The sequence below is a fragment of the Rosa rugosa genome, chromosome 1 (assembly GCF_958449725.1).
Source record: "Rosa rugosa chromosome 1, drRosRugo1.1, whole genome shotgun sequence".
NCBI classification, from domain to species: Eukaryota; Viridiplantae; Streptophyta; class Magnoliopsida; order Rosales; family Rosaceae; genus Rosa; species Rosa rugosa.
In genome coordinates, this window is record NC_084820.1 from 20,005,705 (window position 1) to 20,020,843 (window position 15,139).

The following is a 15,139-nucleotide window of genomic DNA, read 5'->3' on the forward strand; positions in this document are numbered from 1 at the left end:
CAGTTTGCGGCCTTATGTTTTGCCTCTCTAGAGAGAGAGAGAGCATCGCGAATATTGTGTGTTTAACATAATACCGGTATAAACCTATCCTCTCCACTTGAAGGTAAACAATTAATTTTCACCATTCATAATTTCAATCATTTCCATATTAGATTTATTTGCTATTTGCAGCAGAACTAGTAAAGAATTAGCAGAATTAAGAGAACAATTGAGAATATGAAAAGATTTCAAATCAAGGCTTAGAAGAGAAACTCCAGGCTACTGGAATATTATCTTCATAGTCCAGAAAAGAATTTATAAAGTTGAGAAAAATATTAGTGAAATTAAAGAAACTCTTGAAGAGGAACAAAAACCTCTTAGCTATTTGAGCATCGGTTGCTTTGGTATCAGAGCTTGCTTAAAAGGAAAATTCTACAATGTGTTAACGTATGACATGCATAGAATTGCCTTAAAAGTGGTAAAATGAGCCCTCAAAATAGTAATATTAGTCCTCAAAGTGGTAACATGAGTCCTTAAAGTGGTAAATTTTCTTAGTTACCACATGAGTCCTCAAAATAGTAATATTAGTCCTCAAAGTGGTAACATGAGTCCTTAAAGTGGTAAATTTTCTTAGTTTACCATATGAGTCCTCAAAATAGTAATATTAGTCCTCCAAGTGGTAACATGAGTCCTTAAAGTGGTAAAAATAGTTGATGTATGAGAAATGTTAACATATCATAGCTTTACCCTGCTTAAAAAGCTCAAAAAGAATCTCCAATGGTGGTCCGATGGGCTGCGAAGACTCGAGCTGGTCTCTCATCAGCGTCAAGCGGCGTTGGGCTGTTCGCTCTGGGCGAGGTCGGATGGGGACTGGTTGTTGGCTGGGGTCGAGGATATCTGGGTTCAGATCCGATCGGGGACAGTTTGGAAGTGATGGAGGGCTGTGATCGAGCACTCTCTGAGGGTGTGGTGAGTGATCCCAGGGGCTATGCTAGATCGGGATCGGTTTTAGGCCAAGGAACTGTTGCGGCTGCTGGAGGGGCGGCTCGGACGGCGAGTGTCTGCGGCGGCGGCGGCGTGGCTGGAAAGATATGTGTGGGCTCATTGGGTTAGGGTTTTGGTTTACCCTACTCTTTGGGCCTGCATTTGGAGTGGATGGGTTGCATGGGCCTTGATCCGGTCTGTGGGCTGGATTACCCTTATGCTATGGGGCTGGATGAATTGGGTCTCTATGGCCCATAGTACTGTTTAATTTCTGTTTTGGTCGCAAAAACCAGTGCCTTAGTTGAAACCAATTTTATGTCTGCTTCGAGGTTTCTTGGTTTTTGTTAGAATAAAGGTGCTTGAACTTCCTAAAAGGTGGGTGTACTCGGGATTTTTTGGGGTTTTATTCTTCTAGGATAGGATTTCAGGAGGCTCTAAGGAACGATTCTTTCTGTCGACCCCATAGGGGTGTTTCGTTTTTGTACTGCTTGCTGAATATTAATGAATGGGCTGACCTATTTTCCATCAAATTAAAAAAAAAACAAACAAATTCAAAAACATGGGCCCACTATGTTTTGTCAATTTTTAAAATTACTGAAAAAGAAAATGGGTAGGAATAAAGAGGAGGAAACAAAATACAACATAAAGACAAATTGTCCTTAAGTGTAAACTTTTGTCCTTAAATGTTCAAGACCAAATGTTGTGGAGTTTTTTGTATTTCAAAATCCTATCAAGGGGGTATATGTAGTTTGTTTATGAATAAACCCGCCTTAGCTGTCAAGAAAGACATTTACCTCCTACAGACTTTTCTTCTCACCGTTTTTTCTGATTTTTCTCTTGTTCAGACTTTTCTTTCTTGATTTTTCTCTTGCTTGCAGAGGACTCTAAAATATTTTACCATTCGTTTATATTTATACATCCATCAATTGATCAATTCTTGCATGTTACTCCAAACCGTTTGCTATATATAACGGCATATATAGTCTGTCGCGAAAATATTCACCTGGTCAGTTATTGACCAAGAAAATAATGTTCAACCACCCTTGGATGTAAATCCAAGGGCAGAGAGAATTATTATTAAATTGAGGTGTTTTGTTTTCCACCATTGGATGTAAATCTAAGGGTTATTGAGCATAAATTCTTTGGTCAACAACTGACCAGGTGAACACCACTGTAGTCTGTCGACTGATCAAATTCTCTCTCATTACAACTATTCCACTATCACTGATCTGTTGCTATATATCTCACTGATTGCCTCTTCTACACATTTGAAAAGGAAATGAGTGAAACAATTTTATCATCTGCATAGGGAGTGCAGGCATGTGCATGGGCTGCTAGAGATTCCTCAGGAATTCTCTCTCCCTTCCACTTCACCAAGAGGTACGTACGCGCATTTACATTTGATCTCGATCTTCTTCATATTTCTTCAATGATCTCGATTTATAGCTAGGCTTCTTCGATGCTCATATTGTTGTTCGTCTTTTAATGTTACGTAATTAATTTTGCAGGACTACTGGAAGTAATGATATCAGCATGAAGATACTCTACTGTGGTATTTGCCACTCAGACCTTGACCTTGCAAAGGACGAAGTTGGAATGACCATCTATCGGTATCCCATCGTCCCAGGGTAACTTGTCCTAGCTAGCTAATAGTAATTCATTTATTGGAACATGACCATACTCCAGAGTCCGGAGGTTAAACAAATAAGAAATACGTAATATTTACGTACTTTTCATCATGATTTTGTATAGACATGAAATCGTCGGAGAAGTGACCGAAGTCGGAAGCAACGTCGCGAAATTCAAAGTAGGAGACATAGCCGGAGTGGGGTGCATGGTGGTTTCATGTGGTTCGTGCAATAACCGCACACGAGACTTGGAAAGTTACTGCCCCAATATGATATGGACCTATAACAAACACTACCACGACGGATCCAGAACTTTTGGGGGATACTCCGACAAACTAGTAGTCGAGGAGCATTTCGCAGTTCGAATTCCAGATAACTTGTCATTGGAAGATGTTGCACCTTTGCTATGTGCTGGGATTACGGTGTACAGCCCTATGAAACACTTTGGACTTTTTGAGCATGGTAAGCACTTGGGTGTGGTAGGGCTTGGTGGCAGTAGCAGATTTAGAATTTGAATTTGAGGTGGGCTACATATTCAAGTGTCTTCTTTTGGGCGAAGTCCAAAAAAAATTTTGGTACAACTATGCACAAATGTAAGAAATATCATTATGTATTTTCGTCGACGGGCGTCAAGAGGCGAGAGTATTTGGAAGAGAACAAGCAGTGGCTTACTGGCTATGATAACGAGAGTGAGAAACCTGAGTGAAGAAGAAAACGAGGACTCAATCGCTGATTAGTGATGAAAATGACGGAGAGGAGACTGAAAACCTATTCCTAATTATTTTCAGGTGGGCTTTAACATTAAGACGACAACATTTTGTTGACACTATATATAGAATTTGTTGTAGAGAAACTGAAATTGAGAGGAATTTGCTGTGTATTCTCATTGATAATAGGGGCCTCTTTATATAGAGGATTACAATGCATAGAATCTCAATCATACAAGGAAAGTAATTCTACATTGATTAGGATTCTAGATCCTTCTAATTAAATCCTATTACCACTAGGTCAAGTAACCTAGAGTTTGGGCCAAACACAAATAGAGATATCCTTAAACACTCCCCCTTGTGTTGTCCAAACGCGGTGCTTCTCTCGTTGCCTCGTTAAAAACCTTGCCGAGTAACAAAAACCCAGTGGGACAAAAATAACCTCGGTCGAAGGGGAAAAAGAGCACAACACACCCTTCACGTTTCGAGGTGAACATGTAGACATCTCCCCCTGATGTCTTCGCCTCCCCCTGATGACTACGATCATGGGAGTTCAAATAATTTCCGCAAGCCAATTCTTGCCACATGTTTCTCGAACGTGGATTTGGGCAATGACTTAGTAAACAAGTCTGCCTCATTGTCCTCAGATCGAACCTGGTTCACTTTGATCTTGAGGAGTTTCTGTTGTTGCTGATTGTAGAAGAATTTGGGCGATATATGCTTGGTGTTGTCGCCTTTGATGTAGCCTTGCTTCATTTGTTCAATGCAAGCAGCATTATCCTCATAAATGCTCGTTGGCTCATCTGTGGTAGACTTCAAACCACAATTGCTTCGAATATGCGTAACTATGGATCGAAGCCATATACATTCACGAACTGCTTCGTGAAGAGCAATAATCTCTGCATGATTCGAAGAAGTAGCGACTAAGGTCTGTTTTGTAGACCTCCAAGATATCGCGGTCTTTCCCATGGTGAAAACATAACCAGTTTGGGAGCGACCTTTGTGTGGGTCAGAGAGGTACCCAGCATCAGCAAAACCTTCCAAAACACTTATATCGTTTTGGGATGGGGATAGGGGACGCAGTCCACTATTTGTGGCGTCCCTGGCACTTGATGGGTCCGAATCCATCTTCTCTCTGTAGGGATAGAACAAGCCCATATCGATCGTACCACTTAGGTATCGAAAGATATCTTTAACACCAGTCCAATGGCGTCGTGTAGGCGCAGAGCTATATCTAGCTAGCAAGTTCACAGCGAATGAGATATCCGGTCTTGTGCATTGAGCTAAGTACAATAATGCGCCTATTGCACTTAGGTAGGGCACCTCTGCCTCTAGCACTTCTTCATCGTCATCTTTTGGACGAAATTGATCCTTCTTTGGATCAAGACTGCGGACGACCATTGGGGTGCTTGAAGGCTTAATCTTATCAGTGTTGAAACACCTAAGCATCTTTTGGGTATAAGCTGATTGATGAATCAGGATACCATCTCTACGGTGCTCAAGTTCTAAACCGAGGCAAAACCGTGTTTTCCCAAGATCTTTCATCTCAAACTCGGATTTCAAGTGTTCAGCGGTTTCCCTTAACTCTTTAAGGGTGCCAATTATGTTCATGTCATCGACATAAACCGCTACTATTGCAAATCCGGAACTTGTCCTTTTTATGAACACACATGGGCACAGTTCATTGTTGACATATCCCTTTCCAATCAAGTAGTCACTTAGACGGTTATACCACATCCGTCCGGATTGTTTCAATCCATATAGTGAGCGTTTCAATCTAATCGCAAACGCGCTCCGTGGTTTAGAGCCACTTGATTTGGGTAACTGAATTCCGTCTGGAATCTTCATGTATATCTCCGTATCTAGATCCCCATATAGATACGCAGTAACCACATCCATAAGCTGCATGTTCAGTTTTTCGGAAACTACCAAACTGACAAGGTAGCGGAACGTTATGACGTCCATTACGGGAGAATAGGTCTCCTCGTAGTCGATTCCAGGGCGTTGTGAGAAACCTTGCGCCACAAGGCGAGCTTTGTACCTTACAATCTCGTTTTTCTCATTACGCTTTCTAACGAATACCCACTTGTGACCGACTGGTTTGGTGTTGGGCGGTATTGGCACAACCGGTCCGAATACCTTTCTTTTCGCTAGAGAATCAAGTTCTGCCTGGATCGCATCTTTCCACTTTGGCCAATCAGCTCTACGTTGGCATTCATCAACGGAGCGTGGTTCGATGTCATCGGTCTCAATAATCTCACGCGCCACTGAATACGCGAATACATCATCAATGATGATGGAGTTTCTTTCCCATGTCCCATGTACACTAGTGTAATTAACAGAGATCTCTACGTTCTCAGGGATAGGTTCTGACATTGAGGCGTCCCCCAATGATGTCTCTTGGACATAACCATAATCCGGAACATTCTCATGGGACGGATTTTGAGTATCGATGATCAAAGGATTTGTTTGTGCCTCATTCGCTCTCTTTCTAGGGCGAGTATCCTTCGAACCAATCGGTCTACCGCGCTTTCTTGCGGGACCTGCGGCCATAGATGCCACATCATTGCCATGTTGGGCAATGGCGCCATCTCCTGGTGTCACAGGAGAGGCGTGATGTCCAGTATTTGGGACATCGATCCTTGCAGGCACGTTTGCAGCAGGTATGTGTGATCTCGTCACTTTGGCAACATCAGAAAACGCATCAGGCAGAGTGTCTGCTACGTTCTGGAGCTCGATTATTCTTCGCACTTCAAGTTCGGACTGTGCGGTACGGGGATCGAGATGAGACATAGTGGAGACAGACCACGACAATTCCTGTCGTTCCTGTTGAACAGATGTGTTCTTATCTCCCCCTAACGATGGGAAGACTGTCTCATCAAAGTGACAATCCGCAAATCTAGCGGTAAAGAGATCGCCTGTCAAGGGTTCAAGGTAGCGGACGATCGTTGGAGATTCATATCCAACATAAATGCCCATTCGTCGTTGTGGACCCATCTTAGTACGCTGTGGCGGCGTAATAGGCACATAAATGGCACACCCAAAAATGCGTAAGTGCGAGATATCGGGCTCGTACCCAGTCACTAGCTGTAACGCAGAGTAAGATTGGGTGGCAGTGGGTCGTAGACGAATTAGCGTCGCTGCATGCAATATTGCATATCCCCAAGCAGAAACAGGGAGATTGGTGCGCATAACCAATGTCCGTGCTATCATCTGTAGTCGTTTGATAGCGGCTTCTGCGAGACCATTTTGGGTATGAACATGGGGAACTGGATGCTCTACATCAATCCCCAGTGACATGCAATAGTCATCGAATGTTTTCGATGTAAACTCCCCAGCATTATCAAGTCGAATTGACTTAATAGGATGGTCAGGGTAGTGAGCCCGTAGACGGATAATCTGGGCGAGGAGTTTAGCATAAGCAGCATTTCGAATGGACAGTAGCGCGACATGTGACCAGCGTGTCGACGCATCAACCAAAACCATAAAGTATTTAAAAGGTCCGCATGGTGGTTGAATGGGTCCACAGATATCCCCTTGGATTCTCTGTAAGAACGGAATGAGTATTTTGGGATCCTTTGCGTAGGACGGTCTCGGTCCTAATTTCCCGAAGGAACAGGCTTTGCAGAAAGAGCGAGGGGCCTTAGAAGCAACCAATGAAGATTTTGGTTGGGTCTGAGCGTCTGTAGCGCTATTAGAAGCAAAGTGTGTGACTACATCTCCCATTAGGGCGTTAGAGCCATGGAAATTGGTGTGTGTGGCGTCATGGCCACTAGGAGGAACAACCATGGCGTCATGCTCATGGTTGGCGCCATTAACGGCGTCATCACATGGGACTTGGGCGGCCCTATGGCGCCCCAAGACGGCTGCAGCTCCAGATGCTGCAATTGTTGCGGTCTTGCTAAGTCCTGGAATCAATTTTCGATTCTTGCTTCTTCTCACTCTGAAGAATGGATGTCCGTGTGAAGTCTTTAGTATACGGAGCATCATATCACGACCAGGATGTCCTAGTCGGTCATGCCAAAGCCAATATGTGTCTGAATCCAAGAGATCTTCTCTTATGACATTGTGGGATACAATTGGTCGAATTGTAGTGACATAAAGTCCACTAGATTGACACATAAGCTTCTCTAAGATGCGCTTTCTTCCGCAATCATTAGAGGTAATGCAAAGGAATTCTATCCCGTTCTCACTATGCGTTTCCGCATGGAATCCGTTGGCTCTAATATCTTTAAAGCTCAATAAGGTTCGATTTGCCTTAGGAGCGTAGAGAGCTTCAGTGACTTTAATCAAGGTGCCATTAGGCAAAAGGAATTGGGCCATTCCATGTCCTTGAACTAAACCTGATGGCCCAGCCATCGTAGTCACAGATGAATATGTAGGCAACATCTCCAAGAATAATTGCCTATGTCGTAGAATGGTGTGCGTAGTCGCACTATCCGCAAGACATTGAAGTTCATCCATTCCTAAAAGAAAAGCTCGTAATTAAAAAAGGAGTCATAAAGAAAAGAACTCAACTTTTATTAATAAACCAAACGGAATTACATCATCGTTTATTTAACCAAAGAAAATCTAATCCAATAAACTAGTTAATGCAAAACAATGGTAGTCGTCTAACTCCTTTCAGTAATTCCAATGTAAATGTGACCAGGTGAGTAGAGAGATGTCGGTGGAGCGAGGCTCACTTAAGTACCACTTATCTCAAAACCGTCCTAGACATCACACTCACATTGAGTACGCCTACTTTGAAGAAAGACTAATAGCATTGGCATCTACTATAAAAATAATATGGCAATTGCCTACATCTCTTGGAAATAAAAAGACTTAATCAAAATCGCCAGTTTCTGGGTCTTGATCCTTGTAGTCTTCCACCCTTAGATCGAGATCTCCATCTTGATCTTCTTGTTCCATGTAATTTGCCTCCCTTGCTTCACGATACATCTTGTATGCGTTTGCAACGTTCTGGGATGCAGTACACTTCTTTGCCCAATGTCCACTTGATCCACATCTGAGACAAGCATCATTATGGTCAGGTTCCCTTGATCGAGGCGCTCTGGGAGCATTTTGTTGACGATTATTGCCTTTGGTGGCGTTACCACCATAACCGGAGGCTTGGCCTCTCTCTCTCTTCACACGTTTACCTCCACGGTTCCGTGCACGCCTATCTTGGCGATTTCCTTCCTCTTTAGGGCGAGAATATGGACCAGAACGTCCAGAATTATCCCTACTCTTAGGGTTTCGCTCCTTGGGTCCTCCCTTGGAGGCGCGACTATAATTAGACTCCGGAATTGACTTGGTTCCCACGGGTCTGGAGTTATAGTTCTTCACAAGTATGTTGTCGTGCTTTTCAGCTACGTTCAAGGCACCAATTAGCTCATGAAATCTTGTGATGCGTCTGGCATTGACATCAATCCGATAGTTTTTGGCTATCATCAATGCAGAGACGGGGAAGGTGGAGAGAGTTTTCTCGATCAACATCGTATCAGTGATGTTCTGTCCACAGAATTCCATCATAGACTTGATACGAAGTGCTTCTGAATTGTAGTCAAGTACAGACTTGAAATCACAGAAGCGGAGGCTAGACCATCTCACTTCTAAGTCTGGAAGCAGGGAATCACGGACGTTGCCAAAACGGTGCTCGAGTTCTACCCATAGTCTTCTTGGGTCTTCCTCATTGAGGTACTCATTTTGGAGCGCGTCATTCATGTGCCTTGTCATGAGAATGATGGCTTTGGCTTCATTCGCCTCTCTCGTAGCTCTATTTGCTTCAAAAGCAGCAGCTTGTTGAGGAGTACGCACGTCCTGACTTGGCTCTTGGATCGTACTCAGGATCCCATCAGCCTTAAGATGCTGGTGCACATAACGGACCCACTTGTGGTATCCTGCGCCTGTTGTCTCTAGTGGAGCGAAGCTCAACTTGTTCAGGTTACTCATCCTGAAAAACAACAAGAAAATAGGGTTAGTTTCGGAGCGAAAAAGGCTACCACGAAAAACTATAAAATTTCTGAGCGTAGTCGCTTCCAAGAAATTAGGGATTTTCTGAGCGTAGTCGCTTCCAAGAAAATCCGATTCCAAGAGGGGTTTTTGGATTAGATCGAAACGACGATGTAAGTGGTCGATCGTTTTCTTCTCAACAAACTCTAAGTTTGGAGGACTCTACAAGCTCTAAGCTCGGAGTGAGCACGAACCCCCACAGTTCGGCTTTTGGTCTCCCCTATGAAGAAGAAAGGGGGGTAGAAGAAGGGATGTTGGAAGTCCCTGAGAAAAAGAAGAAGAAATTGAAAAACTTCAAAAACGGGAACTTTTAGAAAAGTTTACCTTGAAAAATAGCCGGAAATCTTGACAGGAAAAGATGACGGAGGTGGCCGGAAAAAGGTTGCCGGAGGTGGCCGGAAAAGTGGCCGGAAACTGGTGGCCGGAGCTAGGCAGGGTTGCTGCAGGGGTTGTGCAGGAGGTGTGCGGAGGCTGTGCAGGGCTGGCAGGCAGTTGCTCGGCAGGTGTCGGCAGGTGCTCGGCAGGTGTCGGCAGGTGTCGGCGGGGGCTATGCGGAGCTTTCGGCAGATGTCGACAGGGGCAGGCACAGGTCTCGGCAGGTGTCTCGGCAGCTCTCGGCAGGTCTCGGCAGATGTCTCGGCAGCTCTCGGCAGATGCAGGCACAGGGCTCGGCAGGTCTCGGCAGATCTCGGCAGCTGCTCGGCAGGGGCAGGCACAAGGCAGGGGCCGGTCCGATTTTTCCGACGGCCGGTTCAGGGGGTTTCCGGCCGGTTCCGGTGGTTCCGCCGCCGGTTCTGGGCTCCTTGGGAATAGGGCTTCGATATGTGGGGCGGTGGTTTCAGGATTTTGAAGGTTACGAAATTAGGGTTTTCAGGGTTAGGGCTTCGTGCTGATAACGTGTTGTAGAGAAACTGAAATTGAGAGGAATTTGCTGTGTATTCTCATTGATAATAGGGGCCTCTTTATATAGAGGATTACAATGCATAGAATCTCAATCATACAAGGAAAGTAATTCTACATTGATTAGGATTCTAGATCCTTCTAATTAAATCCTATTACCACTAGGTCAAGTAACCTAGAGTTTGGGCCAAACACAAATAGAGATATCCTTAAACAGAATTTTCTTTTTCTTCAAAATTTTCGGGCGGGCCCATGATGTATGTAGATCCGCCAATGCTTGGTGGCCTAGGTCATCCTGGCTGTTAAGTTTGCCAAGGCTATGGGAGTAAAAGTGACTGTGATAAGTACCTCCCCCAATAAGAAGAAGGAAGCAATAGAACAACTTGGTGTGACGATTTTCTGATCAGTCGCGACCAAGAGCAGTTGCAGGTAAATGAAGCACTACAATGCACTATATAGGCATAGGGTTAATTAATGTTCTATTACTCTAAATCGATAAATCTATCTGACATACTATATATGTTATCCGACTTGCTGTTTGTTAAGAAATTTTCATTTGCATATGTACTTTCATATATAAATAAATAACATGCGTGTAAATAGGCTGCTATGGATACAACGGACGGTATCATCGACACAGTTTCAGCCCCTCATTCTCTCTTGTCATTGATAGACTTGTTGAAGAAGGATGGAAAGTTAATTGTGGTGGGTGCTCCGCTCCAACCTTTTGAAATTTGAACTACCAATGATTCCTTTAATCTTGGGTAAGTTAATTTAATTTTTTTCCCCCCTTTTTGCGATTCCTTCAAATTAATTATCACTCTAATTAAGAAACAAAAACTCAATTTGATGTAAATGTGACTATTTAATCGGAAGGAAGTTAATTGCTGGTAGTGCAATTGGGGGAATGAAAGAGACTCAAGAGATGGTAGATTTTGCAGCAAAGCATAACATCACAGCTGATGTTGAAGTCATTCCAATGGATTATGTGAACACTGCTCTTGAAAGAGTTAGTAAGGCTGATGTTAACTACCGCTTTGTCATTGATGTTACAAACACCTTGAATTCTCCATATTAATCGAATTTTGACAGAAAGTTCGGTTCCAATCTTCTCCGGCCAATTTACTCTTGTAGGTCTCATTTGGTAAGTACGTGATGTAGAATTTGAAATAAGGGCTCGGATCAATTAAGAGCTTAATTTGCTGCAATTGTACCCGTGTGTGGATGTGAATAACGAGAAATTTTTCAATCCTACAGTAGAACCATGTCAGCTGCTGACATGGTTTGCCTTACCAATGATATTTTGACACATAGCCTTGAATTTAGGTTATTTGAAATTCCTTTGTTTCGTTATTTTGAGAAAAGACCTTTTTAGGTTCCCTTTATCTTCTTACAGTTACCACGTCTAGAGGAGACGACGGCACAACGCCATCTCCGTCGAGATTATCATGTTGGAACCTGCTCTCTCGACGGCACGATGCTTCGAATGGTCTCTCTCAAGGTGGAACTTGCTTTTGCGAGGGACGTATTTCTAGATAGCATCAGTGGGATTGAAGTAGAAGACCAATTGGTCTTGGAAGATGTTGAGGACAATCACGATGAAGCCGGCGATGCAGTTGAAGATGAAGTCGCAGGTCCAAAGGCGGTGAGAAGAGGTGAAGAGGAAAGGGAGAGTGAAGATCAGAGAGTGGGTGGGAGTGCCTATGGCTGGGGATAGGAATGGGAGAATGATGAGAAGTTTGATGGCAAAGATTTGTGTTCATCGATGAGATAAACAAAATAATCAAACTCGATTCAATCAATAAGATTCGAATTCCGTAGACTTACCTCTTGCTCTTAACCCAGAAATATCACTATCTCAATAATACAGTATGAATTTATGAAAAAATTTAAAGCCCAAACTTGAAACTACATCCATGAAATTGCCCAGACTACCCGATCAAAAGAACTACATAAAAATATCAATTAATGGTTTTAGATTTGAGAATGCTTTACATGTTCACAACACCTTGCATAATCTCAGTATAAAGAGTTGCAGAAGAGGCTAGGATGATATTGAGATGGTGGGGATCGTGAAGAGGTGCAGATATGAGAGGTAAGAGCCAATACCAAAAGACCCAAAAAGGTCTTTTCCTAATATAAAAAAACAATTGTATTTTAATTATATTAAAATACAAGGCTATGTGTCAAAATATCATTGGCAAGGTAAACCATGTCAGCAGCTGTCAGCTGACATGGTTCTACTGTAGGATAGAAAAATTTCTTCACGAGACAACTGTGTCAATTAATGTACAATCGATGTATGAATATATTGAGTGTTTGCTCTATAGCTAAGAACCTTGCTTGGGATGAATTTAATAGGATGTAGTTTATTTTCATGTTTACTCTTATTACGAAAGTGAAAATATTTTGGGTTTCCTATGTAATACATGTTAAATATCAATCTATGATATGAAGTCAACAGTTCATGCATGTAATCTTTGAACTGCATTACATCTGGCCTTCTCTTGCTGAGCTGGAACATCAAGAAGCCAAGTAGCCAACCAAGGTCTTATACCTTTTAATCATCTTATGATTACTACTATGGATGGGCTCTTGGAGCTTTTCAATGTGATTTTCTGTAGTTTCTCCAAATTCTGGCTCAAGCCTACTAGTTGAGCACTTAGGCTGGTGTTTAAAACAATATATGGGCCTCCAATATTTATTTCGTTTTGGGCTTCACTTAAATAGCCCATTACTCATTTTCTTTGGGATTTTTACATTGGTTTAAATTGTGAAAATCACTTGGTCCTCTCTGATTTGGTCACACTCCAACTTTATGTTACGTATTAGTGAGTTCTTTTGCTAGTTCATCTTTTAAATGTTTAAATGTTGTAACTGTTGCCTAATTTCGTCAAGTTGCAGTTTAAGAAAAGAAAAAAGACCTACAAAAAAATACTTTCCACGTCTAAGGTAAGTGCAAATTTACAAAATTCTTCAATATATAATTAAGGCCGGAAACATGTGGAAGTATAGTGACCAAGTAAGCATTACATTGATGGGTAAAAGTTAGAAATGGTCCCTGTGATTTGGGGTGATACTCAATATTAACCTTGTGGTTTCAAAATGTTTAATTTTACCCTTGTGATTTGCGAAATTGATCAAAGTTTGTCCAAAAGCTAATTTTGACAAAAACTTTGTCATGTGTAAGTCATATGTAAGGATAAGTTTGTCATCTCAATAAAAAAAATAAAACGAAAAGAAATCAATTAGAAATTTTATAGGAAATGAAATTGAAAATAAATAAAAACCAGAATTCTACAACCTCCTATTTTTTTAATTTCATTTTTCAAATAATATTTAATTTAATTTCTTTTACTATTTTAAATTGAAATGACAAATTTATCCTTGCACATGAGAGGTTTTTGTCAAAAATAGCATTTGGACCAATATTAATTAGTTTCGCAAACCACAGGGGTAAAATTTAATATTTTTAAACTACAAGGTTAATTTTGAGCATCACTCCAAACCACAAGGACTATTGATAACTTTTACCCTACATTGATTGAGAGTCGAGACCCACATTTCATGGGAAAGTAATTACTCTTAACCACTAGAACCATTTACTCTTATCCTATATTATAAATAAAGGGATTGAAACTCAAATTCTAAAGATTAAAGTAATTACTCTTAACCATTGGGATCATATGCAAATGCCAGCAAAACAATTTTGATCCATTTTTATAAACAAATGACTACAATTCCATCTCAACATGCAATTTTTCGTTTAGACTTTTGCTTTTGTTATGTTGAGTCAATTTCAGGTACATGTGAAAAATCACAACCCAATCATCAATCAGTAATAGGTAGGTAATCAAATGAGTAGGTAATTAATCAGATGAGTATTTATGGATAAGCCTAGCTTTAGGGAATTCACCATGTGAGTATCGGAAATGTTTTTTTTTTTGTTTGGTTAACAGTATAGGAAGTATTTGTGATGAAATTTTATCGCTTATAATTTTTTTTTCTATTTCCTCAGAAAATGATCACTGCAAGAGCTAAGCAGGAAAGCAGCCGAAATGGCTTTGTGGCACTAGCAGTGCAGCAGTAGTAAAAGTGAAGGAAGAAAGATGGAGGTCAAACCTCTTTGAAAGTCGTGACTGAGTGCATGAGTAATAGAGATTAGGGAAGAGAGAGCGACTTCACAGTGGAGATAAACATAGAAAAGGACGAGAACACCCTCATCCAAATGGTCCATGCATGGACTTGCCGAGAGAGAGAGAGATGGTGCAATTAAGTACGTAGCTAGAACGAAGTGTGCAGATGAGATCAGAGATGAAGCAGAGTGAAAGAAGGCACGCTCGATCAGCTTCGGCCAGATCGAGTCAGCCGTACTCTTGGATGTGTAAGTTTGTCGAGAGCTAGGGCAAGGTACTGATCGAGGTGAACAATATTATTGCAGCTGAGATGATAGCAGCTGCATGCTGCATTGCATATGGAGATCAACCGAGAAAGGACAAAACAATCTCTCCTAGCTTGGTTATTTAGTAATACTAACATCTACTTAATACAAATTAGGAATATAACCGGTAACGTGGTTGGGTCTTCCGAACTTTCAAATTGGCTTGATTTGAATTTTTGTTATTTACTGCTAGTGTTAACTAATTCTATGTTTCTATAGGATACTTTTTAACTACACATGAAAAAATCGCTTTTGTTGAGGTTTACGTAAAAACAAAATATAACTCTTACGGTTGAGAATGTGAAAAGAGTACCTCCCACCAAGGGTGTAGCTAGCCTAGGGCGAGAAGGGATCCTTATTTTTGGAAAATCGTTAATTAGTCTTAATCATCTATGAACATTAATGGAATGAAATAAAATTGACCCTTCTCACTTTATGAAAAATCCTTAATTAGTCTTAGTTTTAAAAATTTAATACAAATTTATCTTAATTAGTCTTCTTCTTCT

At 41.5% G+C, this 15,139-nt stretch overlaps 1 pseudogene; it reads left to right on the plus strand.

Annotated features, from left to right (window-relative positions):
• The first annotated feature begins 2,242 nt into the window (after window positions 1-2,242).
• Window positions 2,243-11,270, plus strand: LOC133727518 (probable mannitol dehydrogenase; annotated as a pseudogene).
• Window positions 11,271-15,139: the final 3,869 nt, after the last annotated feature.